At 28.2% G+C, this 27,691-nt stretch overlaps 3 long non-coding RNA genes across 3 annotated transcripts in view; 1 reads left to right on the forward strand and 2 right to left on the reverse strand.

The window, feature by feature from the left end:
• LOC126470445 (uncharacterized) overlaps positions 1-20,045 on the forward strand; it is a 35,683-nt gene extending 15,638 nt beyond the window's left edge. Inside the window, exon 2 of the long non-coding RNA XR_007586206.1 lies at positions 19,959-20,045. This is a non-coding gene — a long non-coding RNA (uncharacterized LOC126470445). The remainder of the gene's footprint in view (positions 1-19,958) is intronic.
• The window catches only part of LOC126470443 (uncharacterized), a 184,650-nt gene that overhangs the window by 15,654 nt on the left and 141,305 nt on the right, over positions 1-27,691 (reverse strand). Inside the window, exon 2 of the long non-coding RNA XR_007586204.1 lies at positions 2,804-3,003. This is a non-coding gene — a long non-coding RNA (uncharacterized LOC126470443). The remainder of the gene's footprint in view (positions 1-2,803; positions 3,004-27,691) is intronic.
• The window catches only part of LOC126470436 (uncharacterized), a 37,252-nt gene continuing 29,379 nt past the window's right edge, over positions 19,819-27,691 (reverse strand). Inside the window, exon 2 of the long non-coding RNA XR_007586197.1 lies at positions 19,819-19,914. This is a non-coding gene — a long non-coding RNA (uncharacterized LOC126470436). The remainder of the gene's footprint in view (positions 19,915-27,691) is intronic.

Raw genomic sequence — 27,691 nt, forward strand, 5'->3', positions numbered from 1 at the left:
TTTTCATTATCCTACAAACGTTTCTAGTTGGACTAATAACAGGAACAATAATGGAAAGATATTGATTATCATATATTTTATTTTTAACGTTTCTTCGTGGTATATTAGTTCTATTTATTTATATTACGAGAATTGCATCAAACGAAATATTTCAACCTAAATCACTTACGATAATTATTACCTTAACAATATGAATATTTATCATATCAACATTAATTATTTTAGATATAACAATATTTATAGACTTTTTCAAAAATACTGAAACTATAAATATTGATAATTCAATCAATTATAAAGAAATAACAATATCTTTAGAAAAGATATATAATAGACCAACATTCATTTTCACAATAATAATAATAATTTATTTATTTTTAGCACTATTAGCAGTTGTTAAAATCACCATCATTAACCAGGGGCCTATTCGTAAAATAAGATAATTTAATAATGAATAAACCCTTACGATTGAGACATCCTTTAATTAAAATCATTAATAACTCTTTAGTTGATTTACCTGCACCAAAAAATATTTCATTTTAACTAACTAGGGTTATGTTTGGTAATTCAAATTGTAACTGGACTATTTTTAGCTATACATTATACATCAATATTGAAATAGCATTTAGTAGTGTAGTTCACATCTGCCGAGACGTAAATAAGGCTGAATTATTCGAACCTTACATGCAAATGGATCTCCTATATTTTTTATTTGTATTTATTTACATGTCGGACGAGGAATTTACTATGGATCTTACATATACATACACACCTGAATAATTGGTACAGTAATCCTATTCTTAGTTATAGCAACTGCATTTATAGGATACGTTTTACCTTGAGGTCAAATATCATTCTGAGGTGCGACAGTAATTACTAATTTATTTTCAGCAATTCCGTATTTAGGAACAGATTTCGTTCAATGAGTATGAGGAGGGTTTGCTGTTGATAATGTAACATTAAATCGATTCTTTACATTCCATTTTGTACTACCGTTTATTATTGCTGCAATGGCAGCAATTCATTTATTCTTCCTCCACCAAACAGGTTCTAATAACCCCTTAGGCCTAAACGGAGATATTGAAAAAATCCCATTTCACCCATACTTTACTTTCAAGGACTCTATTACATTTGTATTAATAACATCATAATTAATTATACTGTGCTTGATTAATCCTTACCTCCTGGGAGATCCAGAAAATTTTGTACCTGCCAACCCGTTAGTAACCCCCGTCCATATTCAACCAGAATGATATTTCTTATTTGCATACGCAATTCTACGATCAATCCCTAATAAACTAGGAGGTGTTATTGCATTATGCTTATCAATTAGAATCTTAATAATTTTACCATTTTATAATAAAACACCATTCCGAGGTATTCAATTCTATCCTATCAATCAGATTTTATTCCGAATTATAGTAGTTGTTGTATGCTTATTAACATGAATTGGAAAACGACCTGTTGAAGAACCTTACATTATAACAGGACAAATCTTAACAATTATCTACTTTACATACTTCTTAATTAATGTACATGTTGCAAACGCATGAGATAAACTAATTAAGGAATAATAAGTTAATTAGCTTAGGAAAAGCATATGTTTTGAAAACATAAAACTAGAAGTTTAACTCTTCTATTAACTTTTCTTAAGAAATTTCACTAAATAAATGAAATAAATAAAATCTTTAAACCAACAAAGAAAATAAAAATATTTAAAGATAATGGGAAAAAACTTTTTCAAGCTAAGTACATTAACTTATCATTACGAAAACGTGGTAATGTCCCACGAACTCAAATAAAACCAAAGGACATAACAGCAAGCTTAATAAAAATATAAAAGAATAAAAGTCACCACCTAAAAAAATTAAAGCTAATAATATTCTTATAAAAACAATTCAAGTATACTCAGCTAAAAAAATTAAAGTAAAACCACCTGCACCATCTTCAATATTAAAACCTGAAACGAACTCAGATTCACCTTCGGCAAAGTCAAAAGGAGTACAGTTAGTCTCAGCTAAACAAGAAGCAAAAGAAGCTAAAGCTAAAGGAAAAGAAATAATAATAAATCAACAATAAAGCTGATAATTTATAAAATCAAACATGTTAAAACTACCAATTAAATCAATAAAAGAAAATAAAATTAAAGCCAAACTAACTTCGTATGAAATTGTTTGAGCAACAGAACGAAGAGAACCTAGTAAAGAATAATTTGAATTAGAAGACCAACCAGCAATTATAACAGTACAAACACCTAATCTAGTACAACATAAGAAAAAGAACACATATAAGTTAAGTAAGGGAAAATCACTCAAACAGCCAAGGAAATTATTAAATTAAAAACAGGAGAAAAGTAATAAAGTAAATAATTAGATATATTAGGAATTGGCTGCTCCTTACAAATTAACTTGATAGCTTCACTAAAGGGTTGAGGAATTCCAACAAAACCTAACTTATTTGGACCCTTTCGAATTTGAATGTGACCTAAAACCTTACGCTCTAATAAAGTTAAAAAAGCAACACTAATTAAATCACAAATAACTAATAAAAGAAAATTCAAAATAAACATAAATAAATCATAAAGTATCAATACTATTTGAAGAAAAAATCTACATAAATGAATTCTAAATTCAACACATTAATCTGTCAAAATAGTAATTTAATTAGTATTAATCAATAAAATAAAAAATATTTCAACCATATGGTCCTTTTGTACTAATATGAATTAATAATCTTAGGATAGAAACCGATGTGGCTCACGCTGGTCTGAACTCAGATCATGTAAGAATTTAAAGGTAGAAGAGACCTAATTACTGGGCTACTGCACCCAAAATTTTTCTAAATCCAACATCGAGGTCGCAATCTGCTTTGTCGATATGAGCTCTCAAAAACAATTACGCTGTTATCCCTAAGGTAACTTAATCTTATGATAATAAATTATGGATCAAAACAACAAACATAAATAAATGATATATTAATGAAGAGTTTATTTATTCTTCATGTCACCTCAACAAAACATTATCATTTAATATAGAAAGACAAACAAAAAGCTATATAAAAATAAAATATTTAGCTCCATAGGTTATTCTCGTCCGAAAGAAAAATTTAAGCCATTTGACTCAAAAGTTAAATTCAAAAATTTATTGAGAGACAGTTGATTTCTCGTCAATCCATTCATTCCAGCTACTAATTAAGAGACTAATGATTATGCTACCTTTGCACAGTCAAATTACCGCGGCTCTTTAAAAATCTGCTCAGTGAGCAGGCCAGACCTCAAAGTATTTTCAAGAGGACATGTTTTTGATATACAGGCGGAAATCAATTTTGCCTAGTTCCTTATAATAAATTCATAAGGTAAAAATTATATACAAATAAATATAATAATTCTATCATTATTTCAAAAATTTTAAAATTAAATTGATAATCTTAATAAAAAACCTAAAATAATTATAAAATCAAAATTAAAAATAAGGAACTAAAACGTAATCTTAGAGATAGCTGGATGAAAGCTTACTATTACATTTTATACAACAAATTATAGGTTATTAACTTCAAAGCTTATCCCTTAAAGAATAAATAAGTTAATATTTATACCTAAAAAATTAAATAAAAACAATTAACTTCAAAAAATTAAATTTTTTCTTAAGAAACTAGATATAATGGGAAACGATTAACATCTCATTTCTATAAATAATTTAATAATAATTATGATACATTAACTATAAATTATTTATGAATCAACCCATATCGAGACAAGTAAAGTAAATACTAAAATTTTGATGAACCCTGATACAAGAGGTACAATAAATAAAATCTACTTTTAATAATTTAAAATAATATATCATAAATCAATTACATTACCAATAAACTATAATATAAAAAATCAATTCTACAAAATATACCAAGACAAAATTCGACAAAATTATTTTTATTATATAATTAAATAAACAAAAAATAAATATAATAAAATAAATAATTAAGATATCCTGATTTGCACAGAAAAATTTTCAGTGTAAATGAAACACTTTACTAATAAGTTATATCTTGAAACTCTTCCTAGATACACTTCCAGTACACCTACTATGTTACGACTTATCTCATCTAAATTGAAGCTAAATTAAGATAATAAAATAGAATAATCAATAATGAGAGCGATGGGCGATGTGTACATACCTCAGAGCCAATATCAGTTAAATTAAATAAATTAAATTACTATCAAATCCACCTTCATTAATAGTATTTCACCATCAAATCCGTTATGAACAATAATCTATTGTAACCCACCTCCTCTTAACTATAAGCAGCACCTTGACCTGAAGTATTTTATAATTATAAATCTTGAGAATTATAACTCTAAAAAGATCCTCTGATAACGGAGATATACAAACAAATAAATTAAGTAGAGTAAATCGTGTATTATAAATCACGGGGTAGGTTCCTCTGAATGGAATGAGATACCGCCAAATTCTTTGGGTTTAAAGACCTTAACTAATAGTACCCTGGTAAATATAATTAACATTTAAAATAATAGGGTATCTAATCCTAATTTATTATTCAAATTTCACAGATTCATGAAAAGAGCTATAAATAAATTTTAACATTTCACCTTACAAATTTATATTTTAACCCTAAAAATATAAACAACTATTTTAACCAATAATATTCACTTGTATCAATCGTATAACCTCGGCTGCTGGCACGAATTATGCCGATACTAAATCAATTGCTAAATCCAAAATCACTTGATAATTAAATCAAATTACTGCAAAATATAACATTTAGTTTAACAAAACTTACATATAATACAAAGAAAAAGTGAATAAATAAGCAAGAATAAAACTTTTGGAAACAAAATAAGAAATTTAAAATTTATAAAAATAAGAAAAAATAAAAGATTCAAATATTTAAAGGAAAAAAAGAAAAAAAACAAAAAAAGACAAAAAAAAAGATACGCACCCTCGAATGACCACAACAACTTCTCTATTATATATAAATAAAGATTAATATGTAACATGTATTATATTCTTTCTTTCTTTTCACTAATAATAAAGGAAGAATAAATAATATCATATATATATTTTGTATTTATGTAAATTAATGTAATATGGTATTAATATAAAATTAACTTTATATTAAGTTAACTTAAATATTAATTAGTTAAATAATCTAATTATAGAAAATATATTAAATTATATTATTATAATTAATATAATTATTTGTATTAACATAAAATTTTATATTTAATAATATTGATTATATTTATTATTTCCATTTATAAATATATTTAATATTAATTTACATATTATTATATAATTTATAATATAATAACCTATTTTAAGCTAAAAACATAAGTAGCTATAATCCCTGGTAAATAAATGTATTAAAATAATAATTTAATGATTATAAAATAACATTATAGGTATTTAAATTTAATTAAATGTAATATATTAATATAAATTATTTTTTATATATAATATATATTCAAATTATCCTAACCGAGATAAATTAATTAGAAATAACCAAAATAATACATAAACAAATTTTTTAAAAAATTTTAATTTATATATTAAATATAAATGAAGTGCCTGACTAAAGGGTTACCTTGATAGGGTAAATCAAGTAAATAAAATTACCTTCATTAAAAATTACATAAGACAGATTTAAACTACCTCCTTTAGTATCAAATACTAACATGCATCATACACCTTAATGTAAAAAGGTAAGCTAAACAAGCTAATGGGTTCATACCCCATTTATAGAGGTATCAATCCTCTCCTTTTTAATGACCAACAACTCTACAAAACTTCTCTTTCTATCAACATTAATGATAGGAACGATCCTGTCCATTTCATCAAACTCTTGATTTGGGGTTTGAATAGGACTTGAGATCAACTTACTTTCATTTATTCCGCTCTTAACAAGAAATAAAAATATAATAATAAATGAATCATGAATTAAATATTTTATTGTCCAAGCAATAGCATTGACAATTCTATTATTTTCAATTTTGCTGATTCAAATAAAGTATCCAATAGGATGAGAAACAGAATTTATTCCATCAATAACAATTAGATCTAGATTATTATTAAAGATTGGGGCTGCACCCTTTCATTTCAGTTTTCCGGAAGTAATATGAGCTTCAAGATGAAATAACTGTTTAACACTAATAACATGGCAAAAAATTGCCCCAATATTGGTATTATCTTATTGTATTCAACTAAGAACTTTCAACTAAGAATTATTATTGGGGCAATAGGTGGTTTAAATCAAACATCTCTGCGACAACTTCTAGCATATTCCTCAATTAGACATTTAGGGTGAATAATCAGATCCCTAACAGTTAGAGAAAACATTTGAGAACTATACTTTATTATTTACTCACTATTAAGATTAATTATGGTCTTATTATTTAAGCAAATAAGTCTCTTTTGTAGAAACCAAATTTATTCAGCCAGAAATATAAAAACTGAAATTAAATTCATAATATTTTTATCTCTTTTATTCCTAGGTGGTTTACCACCATTCCTTGGATTTTTACCAAAATGAATTGTTTTACAATCATTGATAGAAAATAACATAACAACTATTATGACAATTGTGGTTGTATTAACTACAATTACACTTTATTATTATATATGTATTAGATTCTCAGCCCTAATTATGTCATATACAGAAAATTCATGATCTATAAAAATAAAGTCTCAAAAATCAAGAATTATTCTTCCTATAACAGTAATAATTTCAACAATAGGATTAATCTCAACAACAATCTTAATCTCATTATACTAAGGACTTAAGTTAACCACACTAATAACCTTCAAAGTTATAATTAAAAGAATAATCTTTTAGGCCTTAGTAAAATTTTACACCTCTAGAATTGCAGTGTGGAATCATAATTGAATATAAGGCCTAAAGCATGGTAAGAGAGAAACATCTCATAAGTAGATTTACAGTCTACCACCTTAAAGTCAGCCATCTTACTGCAAAAATGATTATTCTCAACAAACCATAAGGATATTGGTACTTCATACTTCTTATTTGGAGCATGAGCAGGAATAGTAGGAACATCAATAAGAATACTTATTCGTGTTGAACTTGGTCAACCAGGATCTCTAATTGGAGATGACCAAATTTATAATGTCATTATTACAGCCCACGCATTTGTAATAATTTTTTTTATAGTAATACCTATTATAATTGGTGGATTTGGTAATTGACTCGTACCATTAATAATTGGTGCACCAGATATAGCGTTCCCACGAATAAATAATATAAGTTTTTGATTACTACCGCCTTCACTAACTCTTCTTCCTACATCTTCTATAGTAGATAACGGTGCTTATACAGGATGAACAGTTTACCCTCCTCTTGCAGGAGCTATCGCACATGGGGGGGCATCTGTAGACCTAGCTATTTTTTCACTTCACTTAGCAGGTGTATCATCTATTCTTGGTGCAGTAAACTTCATTACAACAGCAATTAATATACGATCAGAAAGTATAACTCTAGATCAAACACCTTTATTTGTCTGATCTGTAGCTATTACAGCCCTTCTCCTCCTTTTATCGCTTCCAGTATTAGCAGGGGCTATTACTATACTATTAACAGATCGAAATTTAAATACATCATTCTTTGACCCTGGAGGAGGGGGTGACCCAATTCTATATCAACACCTATTCTGATTCTTTGGACACCCTGAAGTTAACATTTTAATTCTGCCAGGATTTGGAATTATTTCTCACATTGTATGTCAAGAAAGAGGAAAAATTGAATCATTTGGAATATTAGGTATAATTTATGCTATATTATCAATTGGACTAATAGGATTTATTGTATGAGCACATCACATATTCACAGTAGGAATAGATGTTGACACACGAGCATACTTTACATCAGCAACAATAATTGTTACTGTACCTACTGGAATTAAGGTATTCAGATGATTAGCTACAATATATGGAACTAAATTCAAATTCAATCCACCGCTATTATGAGCTTTAGCATTTATTTTTCTATTCACAATTGGTGGATTAAGAGGATTAGTATTAGCAAATTCATCACTTGACATCGTATTACATGATACATATTATGTAGTAGCTCACTTCCATTATGTGTTATCCACAGGAGCAGTATTCGCAATCATAGGAGGTGTTATTCAATGATACCCATTATTTACAGGATTAACTATAAATAATACATGATTAAAATCCAATTTACAATTATATTTATTGGAGTAAACTTAACATTCTTCCCTCAACACTTCCTAGGACTAGCAGGAATACCACAACGATATTCAGACTATCCAGATGCATATACATCATGAAATGTAGTATCAAGAATTGGGTCTACAATTTCTATTGTAGGAATCATTATATTCATTGTAATTATATGAGAAAGAATGGTTACAAACTGGGCAATCATATTTAGAGCTAATATAAGAAGATCAATTGAATGACTACAAAATAATCCACCTGCAGAACACAGTTACTCAGAACTACCATTAATTTCTAGATTCTAATATGGCAGATTAGTGCAGTAGATTTAAGCTCTACAAATAAAGGTCTGACATTTTATTAGAAAAATTCATTAATGGCAACATGATCAAATTTATCCCTTCAAGATGGAGCTTCACCATTAATGGAGCAACTATCATTCTTCCATGATCATACTATGGTCGTATTATTATTAATTACAGTAATTGTAGGTTATGCCCTAAGTTACATATTATTCATTGCCTATACAAACCGAAACATACTTCACGGACATTTAATTGAAACAATCTGAACAGCACTACCAGCAATTACACTAATTTTTATTGCACTCCCATCATTACGACTACTATATTTACTTGATGATTCAGCAGATGCAATAATTACGATTAAAACAATTGGACGACAATGATACTGAAGATATGAATATTCTGACTTTATAGATGTGGAATTCGACACTTATATAACAACAGAACAAGACCTAGAAAACGACGGATTTCGACTTCTAGATGTAGATAACCGAACAATTCTACCAATAAATACGGAAGTACGAGTATTAACAAGAGCATCAGACGTTCTACACTCATGAGCAGTACCTGCATTAGGGGTTAAAATTGACGCAACGCCGGGCCGACTAAACCAAGGAACATTTACAATAAACCGACCTCGACTATTCTTTGGACAATGCTCAGAAATTTGTGGAGCAAACCACAGATTCATACCAATTGTAATTGAAAGAACTTCAGTAAACTTATTTATCAAGGATTATCTAAGATAATCTAAGGAGTTAGTTAAAATATATAATATTAGAGTGTCAATCTCAAATAACTAAATAATTAGTACACCTTGAAATATATCAGATGAATGAAAGTAAGTAATGGTCTCTTAAACCAAAAAATAGTAAATTAACGACTACTTCTGATGGGGAAATTTAATCCAAATCCCTCAAATATCCCCACTCATATGATTCTCCCTATTTATTATTTTTTCCACTACATTAATTTTATTTAATCAAATAAACTTTTTCTCATTTAAACCAAATCTTATTAAAAGAGCAGAAAAAAGAACAATTGATATAAAGAACTTGAATTGAAAATGATAACAAACTTATTTTCAAAATTTGATCCATCAACTAATATCTTTAATTTATCATTAAATTGAACTAAAACATTCTTAGGATTATTATTAATCCCATCAATATTTTGACTTACACCATCACGAATTAATATTATTTGAAATAAAGTAAACTTAACCTCACACAATGAATTTAAAACACTACTAGGACCAAAATCATTTAATGGAACAACATTCATCTTCATTTCAATCTTTATTATAATACTATTTAATAATTTCATAGGATTATTCACCTACATCTTGTAATATTTCTACATGAATTTGCTATGCCGAAATCGGGTGCTAATTGTAGAATAAAAGCGGGTTAAAAGCTGTGAGCTGTCTGGGGAGAAGTTAACCGTGAATTACTACGCAACTGTTTCACCAGGTAACTAGTCTAGGTTTACCACATTACCAATCAGACTAACATTGATTATAATCTTTTATAGTCATACAACAACCGGTAATATATCTATATATAAAAAGGAGAATTTAAATAAAAAGAAAGAAATCAGTTTATATTTGGAAATTTATTTTAAGATTGTTCATTGAAATTTCAGCATATTATACGTGAGTTATAACTGAGCTGGTGCCTTGTTTAAGGATTGTAAAAATGTGAGATTTTAATCTTACAGAACACATCAAATATGGAGCCAAGATTGGGAGACTGCATACAACCCTGCATTCACAAAACAACACCCAAAGAACGTTGAAACATAAGCAAGAAGAAATTAACCACAACCAACAGATTCAGTTTTCACCCAAAGAAATTACGTCCGTAACACAATCCTGTCCGTCATGTAATTACCACACACTGGTATACTAAATTCGTAGTAACTCTTTGTGAAATCTTCCCGAAAAGAATAGCTGAGGGCTACTTTGATGATTACACCACATGATTCACGTGGTCAACTTGGTTTACACAAAGCGTATAACTCCACAATAATTTTGATAATTAAAATAAATTAGATCGAAAAGCAAATTACAAAAGAAAAACCTCGAACTGGTTATTAACGTCTTACTGTTAACCTGACGGGTCAAACAGTTATATAAGCACGTGGTACTGGTCTCGCAAAGTACACCCCACGTGGGTTGAACATAAAGAAAAGTTGCTATATGGAAAATATTGTCAAGACGAGACGTTATAATCACACAAGCATTCGCATTTAAGATTGATCTTAGTTAGAGTTACTGATCAACATGTGGTTCCACTTTACTCACAAAGTAATGACAAAGCAACTACCCCAAAATAATCTGAACTTCACACGAGAATTACACTACACTGCAATTTAAGATAACCTTAGATAATTTAGAGCTAAACCCGAAATAAAGATGATTAAATTTTCAGTTAGGCTGAACTTAACAAATCCATTGTCCTATGGACTTAGCAGACACGCGCTTAGCCGGAGATCTTACCACTTCAGACGCTCGCCACGGTCCCACAGCCACTGCCTACTACCGAGCGTGCTTCCTGAGGGTGGCTCACAAAGACAAAACGGAAGGGGCCAGAGGGGCAGCTTCCTATACCAACATGACAACGGACGGACAGAACCATACTAAGGATAGAAACCTCTCTGCTTTAAGAAAGCGTAGCTACCTGTTCCGACGTTGGTCCTACTGTTCTCTAGCAGACAGCCTTGTCTGCTACCCTCAAGCATGCAACTACAAACACATTTGATCATTCATCCTCTCACACAGAAGGGAAGGGGGATGACAGTATCTTATCATATACAGTATGTAACAGAAAGCGGATGTAGGTTCCGTATGAGACTGTGTGACATGAATTACATATAAACTGTGTTTTAAAGTGTAGTAGTGTGACAGATCGTTCTTGTTTACGTGTAAAGGTAACACGTTCCACTACTCAGTCTCCTCCCAGATAGTCAGAAACGCCACAGTAAATTTAGAAGAGGAATTTATTCCATAAATGACAACAGATTTAAGAAATCAAACATGAAAGGATTCCAACAGAGACCATTCAATCTTTACTAGAACAAGACATTTAGCATTAACATTTGCAATCGCTCTACCTATATAATTAAGATTTATGTTATTTGGATGAATTAATCATACCAATCACATATTTACACACCTTGTCCCCCAAGGAACACCACCTGCATTAATATCATTTATATTATTAATTGAAACAATTAGAAATGTCATTCGACCAGGTACGCTAGCAGTACGACTAGCAGCAAATATATTTGCAGGACACTTACTATTAACATTACTAGGAAATACAGGACCATCTATAGCAATAAACTTAATTTCACTATTAATTATTGGACAAATACTTCTGTTAATTCTAGAATCAGCAGTAGCAATAATTCAAGCCTATGTTTTCTCAATTTTAAGAACTTTATATTCTAGCGAAGAATACTAAACTTATGTTAACAACTCTCTCAAACCACCCATACCACTTAGTAGATTACAGACCTTGACCATTAACAGGAGCTTTTGGAGCAATGGTTCTAGTATCAGGATTAGCAAAATGATTTCACCTATTTAACATTAGCTTATTTATAATCGGATTTGGAATTACCCTAATAACTATAATCCAATGATGACGAGATGTAGTACGAGAAGGAACATACCAAGGACTACATACGGGATTTGTATCAATTGGATTACGATGAGGAATAATTTTATTTATTGCAACAGAAGTACTATTCTTTGTTTCATTTTTCTGAGCATTTTGTAGAAGAAGACTAGCACCCACTATTGAACTAGGGATATTATGACCCCCAATAGGAATTCAACCTTTTAATCCTATACAAATTCCATTACTTAATATGGCTATTCTTTTAGCATCAGGAGTAACAGTAACATGAGCACATCATAGTTTAATAGAATCTAATCATACTCAAGCATTACAAGGACTATTCTTCACAGTACTACTAGGACTATACTTCACTGTACTTCAAGCATACGAATATTGAGAAGCACCCTTCACCATTGCAGACGCAGTTTATGGATCAACATTCTTTGTTGCAACAGGATTCCATGGTCTACATGTAATTATCAGAACAATTTTCTTATCAACATGTCTACTTCGACATTCAATAAACCAATTCTCACCAAGACACCACTTTGGATTTGAAGCAGCAGCATGATACTGACACTTTGTAGATGTAGTATGATTATTCTTATACATTTATATTTATTGATGAGGTAGAGAATTGTTTTTCTAGTATAAATAGTACATTTGACTTCCAATCAAAAAGCTTGATATAAATCAAGAAAAACAATCCTAATTTAATCTACAAGAATTTTTTTTAGATTTATTATTCCAATAATTGTTATAATACTTGCAACAACATTATCAAAAAAATTAATTAACAACCGAGAAAAGAGATCACCATTTGAGTGAGGATTTGACCCAAAAAGATCACCACGAATACCATTCTCACTTCGATTCTTCTTAATTGCAGTAATTTTCTTAATTTTTGATGTAGAAATCACACTAATCCTCCCAATTGTAATTATTTTTAAAACTTCATATATTATAATCTGAACAGTATCAACAATATTTTTTATTATAGTATTATTAGGTGGACAATACCATGAATGAAATCAAGGAGCCTTACAATGAGCAGAATAAAGGGTTGTAGTTAATCATAACATTTGGGTTGCATTCAAAAAGTATTGATATAATCAATCAACGTTAAATGGAATAAGAAGCGAAGTATTGCAGTCAGTTTCGACCTGGAAGGTTGGTAAATAAAATACCCTTGTTCTTATTAATTGAAGCCAAAAAGAGGCGTATTACTGTTAATAATATAATTGAACTATAAAGTTCCAATTAAGGAAATGTAAAGCCAATATCAAAGCTGCTAACTTTTTATATTAGCGGTTAAACTCCGTTAACATTTCTAAAATTTATATAGTTTAAATAAAACACTACATTTTCACTGTAAAAATATTATATGTATATTTATGAATACCTAAAAGTAAAAATCCTTCCTTAACATCTTCAGTGTCACGCTCTAATTATAAGCTATTTAAGTAAACGAAAAATAATACCACCAAAATAAATATTCAAAAAATAAAAGTTAAAAGATAAATCTTAAAATTAGAATCATATCAACCTTATATATAACTAATTAAATAAATAAATAGTCTATACAAACCTTGACCACCAAATAATTCACCTCAACCATAATCAAATGATTTAGATGAATAATAACCCAATTTTAAAGGAAAATATCTAATCAACTTAGTCGAAATAAAAGGTATAAACCACATAGAACCAGCAAATCTGACAAAAGAAAGTATACTTAAAGAAAATAAATTTTGAGAAAAATCAAAATTAGAAATAAGATAATCCAAATAAGCACTCAAAACAACTACAGTAATAGTTAAAAACTTTAAATAATAAGGCAAGGCAATCACACGAGGAACAGGAAAAATTAACCAAGACAAAAGACTACCACCAAAAACATCAACAAACAATAAACCAATTAAACCAAAAGAAATATAATAACCCTTATCATCAAAAGAAAATCTAGAATAAAAATAATTATCGCCAGATATTGAATAATAAAAAAGACGAAAAGAATAAGAAGCAGTTAAACCAGTAGAAAAGAAATAAAGAAAAAAATCTAACAATTAATTCATCTTAAACAAACCATTTCAAGATTTAAATCCTTTGAATAAAAACCTGCTAAAAATGGTATACCACACAAAGACAAACTAGAAACATTAAAACAAACTGAAGTTAAAGGCATAAAATTAACAATTGAACCTATAAAACGAATATCCTGAGAATCCTTTAAATTATGAATTATTGAACCTGCACACTTAAACAATAAAGCCTGAAATAAAGAATGAGCTAATAAATGAAAAAATGCAAGTTTTGGATAACCCATAGCCAAAATTCTTATTATTAAACGAAGTTGTCTTAAAGTAGAAAGAGCAATAATTTTCTTCAAATCAAATTCAAAATTTGCTCCCAAACCAGCCATAAACATAGTTATACAACCAATTAAAAGTAAGAATCAACCACAATTCTAAGTATCTAATATTGGTCTGAAACGAATTAATAAATAAACCCCAGCAGTAACAAGAGTAGAAGAATGAACCAAAGCAGAAACAGGAGTAGGGGCAGCCATAGCAGCAGGAAGTCAAGAAGAAAAGGGAATTTGAGCTCTTTTAGTTATAGCTGCTAAAACAATTAATATAGAAATAAGCTTTATTTCAAAAGAATTAGAAATAAAATCATAATTATAAATATAATTTCAACCACCAAAATTCAATATTCAAGCAACAGAAATTAAAATAGCAACATCACCAATACGACTAGAAAGTGCAGTTCACATACCCGCACTATAAGATATCAAATTTTGATAATTAATAACTAAACAATAAGAAACTAAACCTAAACCATCCCATCCCAATAAAATTCTAATCAAATTAGGACTGATAATTAAAAAACCTATAGAAAGAGTAAATATTAAAACAATAATAATAAAACGATTTATATTTTTTTCTCCCGACATATAATCCTCTCTATAATAAATAACCAAAGAAGAAATATACATAACAAAAGACATAAAAATAAGAGACATTCAATCCAAAATTAAAGTCATAACAACCATAGAACCATTTAAATGAAAAAGTTCTCATTCAACAAAAACTCTATAATCATTTATTAAATAATAAATACCCAAAATAAAAATTATAGTTCTAGAAAAAAATTAAGAAAAAAAACTCAAAGAACAAATAGAAAACAAATTCACGGCCTAAGATGAAAAATTCATATCATTGACTCCACAAAACAACATTTTTAATTAAAATAATCAAGCAACCTAAACAAAAAAATACTCTCCCTTTAAACAAAGAATATTTAAAGGCAATCAATGTAAAATTAAATGATGATATTCACGAAAATAACCAAGAGAACAAGTATAAACACCAGAATAATAATTACCATGCTGAGAATAAGAATACATATATAAAGTATAAACAGCTCTAAAAAAAGACAAAAAAATTAAAGCAAAATATTTAAAAGAAGATCAAGATATAATTCTATTTAGTAATCTAAGTTCACCTACCAAATTTAAAGAAGGAGGAGCAGCTATATTAGAAGATCTCAAAAGGAATCATCATAAAGCCATTCTTGGTATCAAATAAATTATACCCTTGTTAATTAATAATCTTCGTCTACCTAAACGCTCATAAATAATATTAGATAAGCAGAATATACCAGAAGAACACAAACCATGACCAACCATTAAAGAAAGAGAACCCATACAACGTCATCAATTCATAGTTATCAATCCTCCAATAGCCATTCTTATATGAGCAACAGAAGAATATGCAATTAAAGACTTTAAATCAACCTGACGAAAACAAATAAATCTAACAATAACCCCACCACATAAACCTAAAGACAATCAAAAATAATTAAGCTTTAAACCCAAGTAAGAAATAACCTTCATAACACGAAAAATACCGTAACCACCTAACTTTAATAAAACACCAGCAAGAATCATTCTACCTGAAATAGGGGCCTCAACATGGGCCTTAGGAAGCCACAAATGAACCAAAAATATCGGCATCTTAACTAAAAAAGCAAGAATTATAAACACATAAAATATAAAATAATAAGAACCAAAATCAACCAATAAAGGAAAATATAAAGTATTAGAAAAATCATAAACCTTAAATAACCCTAATAATAAAGGCAATCTAGCAACCAGAGTGTAAAAAATTAAATAAACACCAGCCTGCAACCGTTCAGGTTGATAGCCTCAACCCAAAATCAAATGTAAAGTAGGAACCAATCTAGCCTCAAAAAATATATAAAAAGAAAGAAGACTCAATCTAGCAAACGAACAATAAAGCATAATCATTAAAATTAAGACTATAAAGACAAAAAAATTAGAATGATAAAAACTTAAATAAACCGAACCTCTAGCAGTAATTATTAAGGAACAAATTCAAAAACTAAGCAGAATCAAACTAAAAGAAAAATAATCAATACCAAAATAATATCTAATCATATTCAAATCTGCATATGAATAAACACAAATCATAAAAACAAAACTAGACAGAAACATTAAAGAATGAACCAACCATTCACAATTATTGACCAAACAAAGAGGGATCAAAAAACTAGTTATAAATAAATACTTTAACATAAAGATAAACCAAAAGAATTAAAAAAATCATTCCCATGAGAACGAATTATTGAAACTAAAATAGAAAGACCTAAAGCACCTTCACAAACAGAAAAAACCAAAAAAATAACAGGAAAAAATAATCATAATCAAACTCAATAAGAAAAACAATAACCAATATAAATAAAGAAAGAACAATATATTCTAATCTCAAAAGAACCATTAATAAATACTTACATTTAGAAGAAAAAACATAAATACCAGCAAAATAAATCAATAAAGAAGTAAAGACAGAGAATATAAACATTAGTTTTAATAGTTTAAAATAAACGCCGGTCTTGTAAACCGGAAATACGTCCAGCCCCCACTTTTAAAACTTCAGAGGTGGAGAAGCTTTCCAACATCGGTCCCCAAAACGGATATTTTTAGTAATCTAACCCCTGAAATGATCAAAATAATAATTATATCGCTATCAAACGTAATAAATATTAATTTTATTAAATTTAGACACATAATATCAATAATGCTTTTCATTATCCTACAAACTTTTCTAGTTGGTCTAATAAGAGGAACAATAATGGAAAGATATAGTTTTTCATATATTTTAATTTTAACGTTTCTTGGTGGTATATTAGTTCTATTTATTTATATTACGAGAATTGCATCAAACGAAATATTTCAACCTAAATCAATTACGATAATTATTACCTTAACAATATTAATATATATCATATCAACATTAATTATTTTAGATATAACAATATTTATAGACCTTTTCAAAAGTACTGAAACTATAAATATTGATAATTCAATCAATTATCAAGAAATAACAATATCTTTAGAAAAACTATATAATAGACCAACATTCATTATCACAATAATAATAATAATTTATTTATTTTTAGCACTATTAGCAGTTGTTAAAATCACCTACATTAACCAGGGGCCTATTCGTAAAATAAGATAATTTACTAATGAATAAACCCTTATGATTGAGACATCCTTTAAATAAAATCATTAATAACTCTTTAGTTGATTTACCTGCACCAAAAAATATTTCATTTTAATGGAATTTTGGGTCCCTACTAGGGTTATGTTTGGTAATTCAAATTGTAACTGGACTATTTTTAGCTATACATTATACATCAATATTGAAATAGCATTTAGTAGTGTAGTTCACATCTGCCGAGACGTAAATAGGGCTGAATTATTCGAACCTTACATGCAAATGGATCTCCTATATTTTTTATTTGTATTTATTTACATGTCGGACGAGGAATTTACTATGGATCTTACATATACATACACACCTGAATAATTGGTACAGTAATCCTATTCTTAGTTATAGCAACTGCATTTATAGGATACGTTTTACCTTGAGGTCAAATATCATTCTGAGGTGCGACAGTAATTACTAATTTATTATCAGCAATTCCGTATTTAGGAACAGAATTAGTTCAATGAGTATGAGGAGGGTTTTTTCAATATCTCCTAAATGGAGATATTGAAAAAATCCCATTTCACCCATACTTTACTTTCAAGGACTCTATTACATTTGTATTAATAACATAATTATTAATTATACTGTGCTTGCTTAATCCTTACCTCCTGGGAGATCCAGATAATTTTGTACCTGCCAACCCGTTAGTAACCCCCGTCCATATTCAACCAGAATGATATTTCTTATTTGCATACGCAATTCTACGATCAATCCCTAATAAACTAGGAGGTGTTATTGCATTATTCTTATCAATTAGAATCTTATTAATTTTACCATTTTATAATAAAACAGCATTCCGAGGTATTCAATTCTATCCTATCAATCAGATTTTCTTCTGAATTATAGTAGTTGTTGTATGCTTATTAACATAAATTGGAAAACGACCTGTTGAAGAACCTTACATTATAACAGGACAAATCTTAATAATTATCTACTTTACATACTTCTTAATTAATGTACATATTGCAAACGCATGAGATAAACTAATTAAGGAATAATAAGTTAATTAGCTTAGGAAAAGCATATGTTTTGAAAACATAAAACTAGAAGTTTAACTCTTCTATTAACTTTTCTTAAAAAATTTCACTAAATAAATGAAATAAATAAAATCTTTAAACGAACAAAGAAAATAAAAAAATTTAAAGATAATGGTAAAAAACTTTTTCAAGCTAAGTACATTAACTTATCATAACGAAAACGAGGTAATGTCCCACGAACTCAAATAAAACCAAAGGACATAACAGCAAGCTTAATAAAAAATATACAAGAATAAAAGTCACCACCTAAAAAAATTAAAGCTAATAATATTCTTATAAAAATAATTCTAGTATACTCAGCTAAAAAATTAAAGTAAAACCACCTGCACCATATCCAATATTAAAACCTGAAACTAACTCAGATTCACCTTCGGCAAAGTCAAAAGGAGTATGGTTAGTCTCAGCTAAACAAGAAGCAAAGCAAGCTAAAGCTAAAGGAAAAGAAATAATAATAAATCAACAATAAAGCTGATAATTTATAAAATCAAACATGTTAAAACTACCAATTAAAATAATTAAAGATAATAAAATTAAAGCCAAACTAACTTCGTATGAAATTGTTTGAGCAACAGAACGAAGAGAACGTAGTAAAGAATAATTTGAATTAGAAGACCAACCAGCAATTATAACAGTATAAACACCTAATCTAGTACAACATAAAAAAACCAAAAATCCATAAGGAAAAGAACACATATAAGTTAAGAAAGGGAAAATCACTCAAACAGCCAAGGAAATTATTAAATTAAAAACAGGAGAAAAGTATTAAAGTAAATAATTAGATATAATAGGAATTGGCTGCTCCTTACAAATTAACTTGATAGCATCACTAAAGGGTTGAGGAATTCCAACAAAACCTACCTTATTTGGACCCTTTCGTATTTGAATGTAACCTAAAACCTTACGCTCTAATAAAGTTAAAAAAGCAACAATAATTAAAACACAAATAACTAATAACGGAAAATTCAAAATAAACATAAATAAATCATAAAGTATCAATACTATTTGTAGAAAAAATCTACATAAATGAATTCTAAATTCAACACATTAATCTGTCAAAATAGTAATTTAATTAGTATTAATCAATAAAATAAATAATATTTCAACCATATGGTCCTTTCGTACTAATATGAATTAATAATCTTAGGATAGAAACCGACCTGGCTCATGCCTGTCTGAACTCAGATCATGTAAGAATTTAAAGGTCGAACAGACCTAATTACTGGGCTACTGCACCCAAAATTTTTCTTAATCCAACATCGAGGTCGCAATCTGCTTTGTCGATATGAGCTCTCAAATGGTATGTTCCTTCTCGTACTACATCTCGTCATCATTGGATTAAGTTATTAGGGTAATTCCAAATCCGATTATAAGTAAGTTAATGTTAAATAGGTGAAATCATTTTGCTAATGCTGATACTAGAACTATTGCTCCAATTGCTCCTGTTAATGGTCAAGGTCTGTAATCTACTAAGTGGAATGGGTGGTTTGAGTGAGTTGTTAACATAAGTTTAGTATACTTCTCTAGAATATAAAGTTCTTAAAATTGAGAAAACATAGGCTTGAATTATTGCTACTGCTGATTCTAGAATTAACAGAAGTATTTGTCCAATAATTAATAGTGAAATTAAGTTTATTGCTATAGATGGTCCTGTATTTCCTAGTAATGTTAATAGTAAGTGTCCTGCAATTATATTTGCTGCTAGTCGTACTGCTAGCGTACCTGGGCGAATGACATTTCTAATTGTTTCAATTAATACTACAAATGATATTAATGCAGGTGGTGTTCCTTGGGGGACAAGGTGTGTAAATATGTGATTGGTATGATTAATTCATCCAAATAACATAAATCTTAATCATATAGGTAGAGCGATTGCAAATGTTAATGCTAAACGTCTTGTTCTAGTAAAGATGTAGGGGAATAATCCTATGAAATTATTAAATAGTATCATAATAAAGATTGAAATGAAGATGAATTTTGTTCCATTAAATGATTTTGGTCCTAGTAGTGTTTTAAATTCATTGTGTAAGGTTAAGTTTAGTTTATTTCAAATAATATTAATACGTGATGGTGTAAGTCAAAATATTGATGGGATTAATATTAATCCTAGGAATGTTCTAGTTCAATTTAATGATAAATTGAAGATATTAGTTGATGAATCAAATGTTGAAAACAAGTTTGTTATCATTTTCAATTCAAGTTCTTTATATCAATTGTTCTTTTTTGTGCCCTTTTAATAAGATTTGGTTTAAATGAGAAAAAGTTTATTTGATTAAATAAAATTAATGTAGTCGAAAATATAGTAAATAGGGAGAATCATATGAGAGGATTTATTTGGGGGATTTGGATTAAATTTCCCCATCTGAAGTAGTCGTTAATTTACTATTTTTTGGTTTAAGAGACCATTACTTACTTTCAGTCATCTGACGTATTTCAAGGTGTACTAATTATTTAGTTATTTTAGATTGACACTCGAATGTTATATATTTTAACTAACTCCTTAGATTATCTTAGATAATCACTTGATAAATAAGTTTACTGAAGTTCTATCAATTACAATTGGTGTGAATCTGTGGTTTGCTCCACAAATATCTGAGCATTGTCCAAAGAACAGTCCAGGTCGATTTATTGTAAATGTTCCTTGGTTTAGTCGGCCCGGCGTTGCGTCAATTTTAACCCCTAATGCAGGTACTGCTCATGAGTGTAGAATGTCTGATGCTCTTGTTAATACTCGTACTTCCGTATTTATTGGTAGAATTGTTCGGTTATCTACATCTAGAAGTCGAAATCCGTCGTTTTCTAGGTCTTGTTCTGTTGTTATATAAGTGTCGAATTCCACATCTATAAAGTCAGAATATTCATATCTTCAGTATCATTGTCGTCCAATTGTTTTAATTGTGATTATTGCGTCTACTGAATCATCAAGTAAATAAAGTAGTCGTAATGATGAAAGTGTAATAAAAATTAGTGTAATTGCTGGTAGTGCTGTTCAGATTGTTTCAATTAAATGACCGTGAAGTATGTTTCGGTTTGTATAGGCAATGAATAATATGTAACTTAGGGCATAACCTACAATTACTGTAATTAATAATAATACGACCATAGTATGATCATGGAAGAATGATAGTTGCTCCATTAATGGTGAAGCTCCATCTAGAAGAGATAAATTTGATCATGTTGCCATTAATGAATTTTTCTAATAAAACGTCAAACCTTTATTTGTACAGCTTAAATCTACTGCACTAATCTGCCATATTAGAATCTAGAAATTAATGGTAGTTCTGAGTAACTGTGTTCTGCAGGTGGATTATTTTGTAGTCATTCTGTTGATCTTCTTATATTAGCTGTAAATATGATTGCCCGGTTTGTAACCATTCTTTCTCATATAATTACAATGAATATACTGATTCCTACAATAGAAATTGTAGACCCAATTCTTGATACTACATTTCATGATGTATATGCATCTGGATAGTCTGAATATCGTCGTGGTATTCCTGCTAGTCCTAGGAAGTGTTGAGGGAAGAATATTAAGTTTACTCCAATCAATATAATTGTAAATTGGATTTTTAATCATGTATTATTTATAGTTAATCCTGTAAATAATGGGTATCATTGAATAACACCTCCTATGATTGCGAATACTGCTCCTATGGATAACACATAATGGAAATGAGCTACTACATAATATGTATCATGTAATACGATGTCAAGTGATGAATTTGCTAATACTAATCCTGTTAATCCACCAATTGTGAATAGAAAAATAAATCCTAAAGCTCATAATAGCGGTGGATTGAATTTGAATTTAGTTCCATATAGTGTAGCTAATCATCTGAATATCTTAATTCCTGTAGGTACAGCAATAATTAATGTTGCTGATGTAAAGTATGCTCGTGTGTCAACATCTATTCCTTCTGTGAATATGTGATGTGCTCATACAATAAATCCTATTAGTCCAATTGATAAAATAGCATAAATTATACCTAAGGTTCCAAATGATTCAATTTTTCCTCTTTCTTGACATACAATGTGAGAAATAATCCCAAATCCTGGCAGAATTAAAATGTAAACTTCTGGGTGTCCAAAGAATCAGAATAGGTGTTGATATAGAGTTGGGTCACCACCTCCTGCAGGGTCAAAGAACGATGTATTTAAATTTCGATCTGTTAATAGTATAGTAATAGCCCCTGCTAATACTGGAAGCGAGAAAAGGAGGATAAGGGCTGTAATAGCTACAGATCAGACAAATAAAGGTGTTTGATCTAGAGTTATACTTTCTGATCGTATATTAATTGCTGTTGTAATGAAGTTTACTGCACCAAGAATAGATGATACACCTGCTAAGCGAAGTGAAAAAATAGCTACGTCTACAGATGCCCCCCCATGTGCGATAGCTCCTGCAAGAGGAGGGTAAACTGTTCATCCTGTACCAGCACTGTTATCTACTATAGAAGATGTAAGAAGAAGAGTTAGTGAAGGTGGTAGTAATCAAAAACTTATATTATTTATTCGTGGGAACGCTATATCTGGTGCACCAATTATTTATGGTATGAGTCAATTACAAAATCCACCAATTATAATAGGAATTACTATAAAAGAAATTATTACAAATGCGTGGGCTGTAATAATGACATTATAAATTTGGTCATCTCCAATTAGAGATCCTGGTTGACCAAGTTCAGCACGAATAAGTATTCTTATTGATGTTCCTACTATTCCTGCTCATGCTCCAAATAAGAAGTATAAAGTACCAATATCCTTATGGTTTGTTGAGAATAATCATTTTTGCGGTAAGATGGCTGAATTTAAGGTGGTAGACTGTAAATCTACTTATGAGATGTTTCTCTCTTACCATGCTTAGGCCTTATATTCAATTATGATTCTAGACTGCAATTCTAGAGGTGTAAAATTTTACTAAGGCCTAAAAGATTATTCTTTTAATTATAACTTTGAAGGTTATTAGTTTGATTAACTTAAGTCCTTAGTATAATGAGATTAAGGTTGATGTTGAGATTAATCCTATTGTTGAAATTATTACTGTTATAGGAAGAATAATTCTTGATTTTTGAGACTTTATTTTTATAGATCATGAATTTTCTGTGTATGACATAATTAGGGCTGAGAATCTAATTCGTATATAATAATAAAGTGTAATTGTAGTTAAAAAACCATAATTGTCATAATAGTTGTTATGTTATTTTCTATCAATGATTGTATTACAATTCATTTTGATAGAAATCCAAGGAATGGTGGTAAACCACCTAGGGATAAAAGAGATAAAAATATTATGAATTTAATTTCAGTTTTTATATTTCTGGCTGAATAAATTTGGTTTATAAAAAATAGATTTATTTGCTTAAATAATAAGACCATAATTAATCTTAATAGTGAGTAAATAATAAAGTATAGTTCTCAAATGTTTTCTCTAACTGTTAGGGATCTGATTATTCACCCTAAATGTCTAATTGAGGAATATGCTAGAAGTTGTCGTAGAGATGTTTGATTTAAACCACCTATTGCCCCAATAATAATTCTTAGAATGATAATTGTTCAAATGAAAGTTCTTAGTTGAATACAATAAGATAATACCATTATTGGGGCAATTTTTTGCCATGTTATTAGTGTTAAACAGTTATTTCATCTTGAAGCTCCTATTACTTCCGGAAATCAGAAATGAAAGGGTGCAGCCCCGATCTTTAATAATAATCTAGATCTAATTATTATTGATGGAATAAATTCTGTATCTCATCCTATTGGATACTTTATTTGAATCACCAAAATTGAAAATAATAGTATTGTCGATGCTATTGCTTGGACAATAAGATATTTAATTAATGATTCATTTATTATTATATTTATATTTCTTGTTAGGAGCGGAATAAATGAAAGTACGTTGATCTCAAGTCCTATTCAATCCCCAAATCAGGAGTTTGATGAAATGGACAGGATCGTTCCTATCATTAATGTTGATAGGATGAGAAGTTTTGTAGAGTTGTTGGTCATTAAAAAGGAGAGGATTGATACCTCTATAAATGGGGTATGAACCCATTAGCTTGTTTAGCTTACCTTTTTACATTAAGGTGTATGATGCACGTTAGTATTTGATACTAAAGGAGGTAGTTTAAATCTGTCTTATGTAATTTTTAATGAAGGTAATTTCATTTACTTGATTTACCCTATCAAGGTAACCCTTTAGTCAGGCACTTCATTTATATGTAATATATAAATTAAAATTTTTTTTTAAAAATTTGTTTATGTATTATTTTGTTTATTTCTAATTAATTTATCTCGGTTAGGATAATTTGAATATATATTATATATTATAAACAATTTATATTAATATTACATTTAATTAAATTTAAGTACCTATAATGTTATTTTATAATTATTAAATGTTTATTTTAATACATTTATTTACCTGGGATTATAGCTACTTATGTTTTAGTTTAAAATAGGTTATTATATTATAAATTATATAATAATATGTAAATTAATATTAAATATTATTATAATTGGATATAATAAATATAATCAATAAAATTAAATATAAAATTTTATATTAATATATACAATTACATTAATTATAATAATATAATTTAATATAATTTCTATACTTAGATTATTTAACTAATTAAGATTTAAGTTAACTTAATATAAAGTTAATTTTATATTAATACCATATTACATTAATTTACATAATTATATAAAATATATTTATTATATAATTTAATCTTTCTTTATTATTAGTGAAAAGAAAGATTAAATAAAAAAGAATATAATACATTTATTGATATACATGTTCCATATTAATCTTTATTATATATAATAGAGAAGTTGTTGTGGTCATTCGAGGGTGCATTTCTTTTTTTTGTCATTTTTGTGTTTTTTTCTTTTTTTTCTTTAAATATTTGAATCTTTAATTTTTTCTTATTATTATAAATATTTAAATTTCTTATTTTGTTTCCAAAAGTTTTATTCTTGCTTATTTATTCACTTTTTCTTTTTGTTATATGTAAGTTTTGTTAAACTAAATGTTCTATTTTGCAGTAATTTGATTTAATTATCAAGTGATTTTGGATTTAGCAATTGATTTAGTATCGGCATAATTCGTGCCAGCAGCCGCGGTTGTACGATTGATACAAGTGAATATTATTGGTTAAAACAGTTGTTTGTATTTTTAGGGTGTAAATAAAAATTTGTAAAGTGAAATGTTAAAATTTATTTATAGCTCTTTTTATGAATCTGTGAAATTTGAATAATAAACTAGGATTAGATACCCTATTATTTTAAATGTTAATTATATTTACCAGGGTTCCATTAGTTAAGGTCTTTAAACACAAAGAATGTGGCGGTATCTCATTCCATTCAGAGGAACCTGCCCCGTGATTGATAATACATGATTTACTCTACTTAATTTATTTGTTTGTATATCTCCGTTATCAGAGAATCTTTTTAGAGTTATAATTCTCAAGATTTATAATTATAAAATATTTCAGGTCAAGGTCCAACTTATAGTTAAGAGGAGGTGGGTTACAATAGATTTTTGTTTATAACGGATTTGATGGTGAAATACTATTAATGAAGGTGGATTTGATAGTAATTTAATTTATTTAATTTAACTGATATTGGCTCTGAGGTGTGTACACATCGCCCGTCGCTCTCATTATTGATTATTCTATTTTATTATTTTAATTTAGCTTCAAATTAGATGAGATAAGTCGTAACATAGTAGGTGTACTGGAAAGTGTATCTAGGAAGAGTTTCAAGATATAACTTATTAGTAAAGTGTTTCATTTACACTGAAAAATTTTCTGTGCAAATCAGGATATCTTGATTATTTATTTTATTATATTTATTTTTTGTTTATTTAATTATTTAATAAAAATAATTTTGTCGAATTTTGTCTTAGTATATTTTGTAGAGTTGATTTTTTAGATTATAGTTTATTGGTAATGTAGTTGTTTTATGAAATATTATTTTAAATTTTTAAAAGTAGATTTTATTTATTGTACCTTTTGTATCAGGGTTTATCAAAAGTTTGGTATTTACTTTACTTGTCTCGATTTGGGTTGATTTATAAATAATTTATAGTTAATGTATCATAATTATTATTAAATTATTTATAGAAATGAGATGTTAATCGTTTCCCAAGATATCTAGTTTCTTAAGAAAAAATTTAATTTTTTGAAGTTAATTGTTTTTATTTAATTTTTTAGGTATAAATATTAACTTATTTATTTTTTAAGGGATAAGCTTTGAAGTTAATAGCCTATAATATGTTTTATAAAATATAATAGTAAGCTTTAAACCAGCTATCTCTAAGATTACGTTTTAGTTCATTATTTTTATTTTTGATTTTATAATTATTTTAGGTATTTTATTAAGATTATAAATTTAATTGTAAAATTTTTGTAATAATGATAGAATTTGTATATTTATTTGTATATAATTTTTACTTTGTGAATTTATTATAAGGAACTAGGCAAAATTGATTTCCACCTGTTTATCAAAAACATGTCCTCTTGAAAATACTTTGAGGTCTGGCCTGCTCACTGAGCAGATTTTTAAAGAGCCGCGGTAATTTGACTGTGCAAAGGTAGCATAATCATTAGACTCTTAATTAGTAGCTGGAATGAATGGATTGACGAGAAATCAACTGTCTCTCAATAAATTTTTGAATTTAACTTTTGAGTCAAATGGCTTAAATTTTTCTTTAGGACGAGAATAACCTATAGAGCTAAATATTTTATTTTTATATAGCTTTTTGTTTGTCTTTCTGTATTAAATGATAATGTTTTGTTGAGGTGACATGAAGAATAAATAAACTCTTCATAATTATATCATTTATTTATGTTTGTTGTTTTGATCCATAATTTATTATCATAAGATTAAGTTACCTTAGGGATAACAGCGTAATTGTTTTTGAGAGCTCAT

The sequence above is a fragment of the Schistocerca serialis genome, chromosome 3 (assembly GCF_023864345.2).
Source record: "Schistocerca serialis cubense isolate TAMUIC-IGC-003099 chromosome 3, iqSchSeri2.2, whole genome shotgun sequence".
In the NCBI taxonomy this organism is placed as follows: domain Eukaryota; kingdom Metazoa; phylum Arthropoda; class Insecta; order Orthoptera; family Acrididae; genus Schistocerca; species Schistocerca serialis.